The sequence below is a fragment of the Vespa mandarinia genome, chromosome 2, assembly GCF_050613455.1.
Source record: "Vespa mandarinia isolate Hongniang chromosome 2, ASM5061345v1, whole genome shotgun sequence".
Classification (NCBI taxonomy): domain Eukaryota; kingdom Metazoa; phylum Arthropoda; class Insecta; order Hymenoptera; family Vespidae; genus Vespa; species Vespa mandarinia.
The window spans coordinates 18,590,001-18,595,000 of NC_140811.1; the positions used below are offsets into that span (position 1 = coordinate 18,590,001).

Genomic DNA, 5,000 nt, shown 5'->3' on the forward strand with positions numbered 1-5,000 from the left:
GCCATTTTCTTCGTGAGCTAATCTTAGAAAACACCAGAGTAAGTACTTAGAAGGGAATTCCCTTTATACCCGTGAAATCAATTTAATTATGGACTTTATATAATCGAGGAGATTTTCTTTTCTTTTCTTTTCTTTTTTTTCTCTCTCGTTTCTTTTTTCTTGATTTCTTTTATTTTTACAATAATATGATAAAAGTAAGCGTAGTACGGTGATCTATTTCTCTTTTTTTCTTTCTTTCATTCTGTTTTCTTTTTTCTTTTTTTTTTTTTTTTTTCTCTTTTAAAAATACAATAACATTTCACGTGGATTTCGAAAAAGTAGAAAGAAAATTAACAAAAAGACAGTTAGACACATTAAAAGATCGAGCGAAAGAGAAAGAGACGGGAAAAGAGAGAGAGAGAGAGAAAGACAAAGAAAATATACATATATATATATATATATACATATATTTATGTAGAGAGAGAGAGAGAGAGAGAGAGAGAGAAAGAAAGATGGAAGAAGGTTGATTTTCAAGAAAAGAGAGTGTAAAGTTTGTGCGTAGGACGACGCATTTACGCGCTAGCCCTTCTTTTTTTCGCGTTGCACCGAAGTGGACCACCGTGCGGCTCGACGAATCGCTCGCTCGAGAGAGCGGGAAAGAGTGAAGGAGAGAGAGAACGAAGTAGGGGTATATAGGAAGAGTGAGAGCGACCGTGCGAGCGAGCAAGCGAGCGAGCGAGTGAGACAGAGACAGAAAGAAAGAGCGAGAGAGACAGAGACAGAGAGGTAGAGGGAGAAAGACGGATCCGCGAGCTTCGTGTTCCCTCTCTCTACTTCTTTCTCTCTCTCTCTCTCTCACTCCCTCTCTCTTTCTCCCTCTCTCTCACTCTCTCTCTCTCTCTCTCGCGCTCTCTAGCTCACTCACTCACTCTCGGAGGAAGAGTGTGCGTGGTGGTTGTGCGCGTGTGCGCCTATGCGCGTGAGCGTTTCACACCTGACTACTACGCTAGTCAAGTTGCCGACCGTGTACGAGTAAACTATAACTGTTAAATAATCATTATTATAATACGATATTGATCAATAAAATCTTTATTCGTCTGATAAATAATTATCGTTATTAATACCAATTAAAATCGTATAATCTACGATCGATTTATTATGTCGGTAAAGTGTGCGCGGCGGGCACGGTAGGTTAGTTGACCGCGGGGCCGAGCGAGCGCTGAGCTGACAGTAGGCCGGCGACGTCACAGTGGGCCGGTTGAGCCTTCCTTCGTTCGATTCAGGCAGGCTCTTCTATTCGTTTTACATGTAGCAAGGTAAATATTTATATGCGGAACATCCTTTCCGTTAACGTCGAGTGAAAATTACTGTTCGCGCGAAGAATTACGTCGGCGGAGTATTGTTTCTTCTTATTCTTCTTTCTTCTTTCTTCTTTCTTCTTCTTCTTCTTCTTCTTCTTCTTCTTCATTTTTTATTCTCCTTCTTCTTTCTGTCTTTTTTTTTTTTTTTTTGTTGTTGTTGCTTTTTGATTTTCCAAATCCACAACGCGAAAGAAAGAACGAATGAAAAGAAATAAAGAGATAGGAAGGAAGGAAGGAAGGAAGGAAGGAAGGAAGGAAATAAGAATGGAATGTGTTTATATGTTTTAACGACGAACTACCATCCGGAAAGATTGAGTGCTCGTGAGGGGGAAAATGAAGGAGGAGACAAAATATATTCAACAACGACGACGACTACGACTACGACTACGACTACGACGATGACGACTATGACGTCTGCGACGATTTTTGAAAATTATTATTACGCGCATACACGTACATACGAACGTGTATTCGGAATGGTGTAAGATAGATAGATAGATAAATAGATAGATAGATAGAGAGAGAGAGAGAGAGAGAGAGAGATACACACAGAGAGAGAAAGAGAGAGAGAGAGAGAGAGAGAGAGAGATTTTCACTTTTCATCTTTCGTGCGTACGCGCGCGGAACACGCGAGTCTTTTCCTTTTTTCTTTTCTTTTTTTTTCCTTTTCCTTCCTCCCCTCTTCTCCCTCTTCTTTCGTTCTCTTTTTTTTTCTTTTTTTTTTTTTTTCTTAACATTTGTTACACTGTATTATCTTTTTTCGTTTCTTTCAACGCGTACAACGAAGAAACGTCGTCCTCGTCCTCATCTACGTCTACGTAATAGTTTGTCGATTGTTATTGGTTGTTACATTCTTCAATGATATTTATTTAAACCTATGTGTTTCGAGACGTCAAGGAGAAACAATGACGAGCATGACGGTCACTACGATCGACGACGATAACGTGGAGAACAGAAAATGGAAAATGGTGACGACGGAGAGTGGTTTTTTTTTTTTTCGTTAAGTGAAAATTAAAAGGAACGTAGAAAGAAGAAAAAAAGAGAGAGAGAGAGAGAGGTAGAGAGAGAAAGGGAGAGATTCGAAATGATAGAACAAAGAAAAAAATCGTCACGAATAGAAGATAAATCATTGACATTTATACAGAGACGACATTTTTTTATTTCCTCTTTTTTTTCCCTCTCTCTCTCTCACTCTCTATCTATCTATCTATCTATCTATCTATCTATCTATCTATCTATCAATCTATCTATCTCCATATCTCTATATCTCTATATATCTCTATATCTGTTTATCTCGTAAGAAAAATAATAATCTGGTGAAATATAAAAATGAATTCGTGAATCTTCGTTTTCGACACCTATACTCTGGTGAAGAAGTAAAAGAAAAAGAGGGTGGGAAGGGAGGAGGGGTATAGAAAAACGGGGGAAAGTGAGGGAAAGAGTGATGAGAAAAAGAGGGAGAGAAAGAGATGGAAAAGGAAAATACACGGAACACGCACGCACGCACGTACGCACGCACGCACGCACGCACGCACGCACGTTTTATCCTCGGACGTCTACGATCGAGATGGATCATCGTCGTCATCGTCGAGTGACGATCGAGAGAAGGAATAATAATTCTACGACACGTGTCTTCGAAAGTAATCTCGAATCGGATCGAAGTTGAATTATTAATTAATTAATTAACGAATAAGAAATGAAGGATAGAAGGAAAGAAGTTACGAAGAGGACGAAGAAAGTAAGACGACCAGGATTAAAACGATGGTCTCTCTCTATCTGTCTCTGTCTATCTGTCTGTCTGTCTGTCTGTCTGGCTGTTTCTGTCTCTGTCTCTATCTCTGGCACATCGCCTATGAAATATTTTTTTCCGCGTGGGTGCACCCGCGTTTTCTCAAAGCATTTACGCGAATACATATCCGCCAACGTCATATATATATATATATATATATATATATATATATATTCTTTGCCGCTCGTAGCTTTTCTAACTTTTTTTTACCAAAGAAAATTTAAGAAGGAATTAAACGTTAAACATTTTAGATATATATCACGAAGAATTTGTCGAACCTTTTTAGTTAAACTATCATTCTGACGATACGTTTGCTTTTCTTTTTCATTTCCTTCATTTTTTTTCCTTCCTTCTTTCTTCCTGTCTCTTTTTATTTTCTCGACGAGGGAAAGACGAAGAGAGATAGAGAAATAGAGAGAAATAGAGAGAGAGAGAGAAAAAGAGAAAGAGAAAACGTCCGATGATCTCTTTCCTTTTGGCACGTCGCATCGTTTGTTTCTCCTCGACGGCCGATGGCCAGCCACGAGGAGCGTTTGCTCGGAGCGCGTTGCGCGATCCCGCGTCGGGAGACACGTGACGTGAGTGAAAAGTGCCTAACCGGGATGTTTCCGGTCGGTGCCAGACAAAAAGAGAGACAGAGAGACAAAAAGAGAGAGAGAGTGAGAGAGAGACACACACAGAGAGAAATAGTTTCATACGTGTATATACATGTATATATGTGTATATATATATATATATATATATATATATATATATAAAGAGAGAGAGAAAGAGAGTGTACGAATATTCTAATTGGGAATAACTATGAAAAAAGAGTTTAGAAAACATCAGAGATGAAAACAAATAAAAAAGGAAAAGAAATGAGAAAGATATAGAAAAAGATACATAGAGAGAGAGAGAGAGAGAGAGAGAGACAGACAGAGAGAGAATAATCGTGGCATCCTTGTCTCGCGATCGTCACGATCGAGCGCGGTAAATTAGAAACTCTACCGTAGAGATCTCTGCTACCGTAAGTACGTAGAGCGATACGCTCCGTCGGATTCGCGCCAATTTCCACGCGAAGAACCTTACCCGACGTCTTGCCCTTCCTCCACCAACAGGAGAAACACGAAGAGGATTAAAAGAGAAAAGGATAGAAAAGATCCGTGATCGTGCGTGACGCGTCCGTAAAAGTTCGTGTGTGTTTCGTATGTAGTGTTCTTCGTAAAGAGAAAGAGAGAGAGAGAGAGAGAGAGAGAGAGAGAGAGAGAAAGAGAGACCGAGAGAGAGAGAGAAAGAGAGAGGAAGACAGAGAGATATAGATAAAGAAAAAAAAATAGAAAGAGAAAAAGAGAGAAAGAGAGAGAGAGAGAGAGAGAGAGTGATACGCACAAGTGCACGTGCATACACGCACACGTGCTCTCTCTCGGAAAAGGAGGAGAAGGTGGTAGTGACGGTGGAGGAGGAGTCGGTGGGAAAGGAGGAGGTGGAGAAGGAGGAGGAACTCTCGAGCTTCGGGTTAGAAAGGAGACACGCATGACACGCACGTATGCACGCACGTATGCACGTCGTGCTGTCACGATCCCGAAGTGACGGTACGTACGTATATATACATGTATGTATATATATATATATATATATATATATATATATAGATAGATAGATGGATAGATACATACGTACATAGATGCGCGTGAATTAAAAACTTGCGAATCTCTTCTCTCTCTTTCTCTCTCTCTTTCTCTCTCTCTCTCTCTCTCCTTCCTGGCGTCGTAACGGCATACAAGAAAGGTTAACCGAAAAGAAAGGATTTCAGATAGATAAACGTGATGAATAAGATAGAATGACAAATTGGACGATGCTAGAAATATATTAACAAAGAGAAAGAGAGA

General features: G+C 39.8%; 1 protein-coding gene across 2 annotated transcripts in view; it reads left to right on the forward strand.

Moving 5' to 3' along the window:
• Positions 1-1,020: 1,020 nt before the first annotated feature.
• Positions 1,021-5,000, forward strand: part of mamo (zinc finger protein 628-like) — a 74,407-nt gene continuing 70,427 nt past the window's right edge. For both annotated transcript variants that reach the window (XM_035887673.2, XM_035887694.2), the window contains exon 1: positions 1,021-1,295. The gene's annotated coding sequence lies outside the window, so the exon portion shown is untranslated. The remainder of the gene's footprint in view (positions 1,296-5,000) is intronic.